The sequence below is a fragment of the Penaeus monodon genome, chromosome 21 (assembly GCF_015228065.2).
Source record: "Penaeus monodon isolate SGIC_2016 chromosome 21, NSTDA_Pmon_1, whole genome shotgun sequence".
Taxonomy (NCBI): domain Eukaryota; kingdom Metazoa; phylum Arthropoda; class Malacostraca; order Decapoda; family Penaeidae; genus Penaeus; species Penaeus monodon.
Window position 1 is genome coordinate 5,990,189 of NC_051406.1, and position 256 is coordinate 5,990,444.

The window sequence follows — 256 nt, forward strand, 5'->3', positions numbered from 1 at the left end:
CTAGCTTTTACTCTGTTACACGGGTATAGGACGCAAAGGGGCATGAAAACGCGACAGTTACGAGTCAGAAATAAATTAAAACAGCCCTTAGAGTATGTGGTGATGGCGGCTCTTTTAAAGGTCGACCGCCGTTGTTACAGAAGAATCTTATTGGAAAGTGGGTAATCTTATTTACGAATATTGTGGTCGGGTTTCCCATCGCCTCTATCGTTGGAGAAATATTCGGATTTTAGCGGTTAGAATGCAAGGGCTACCT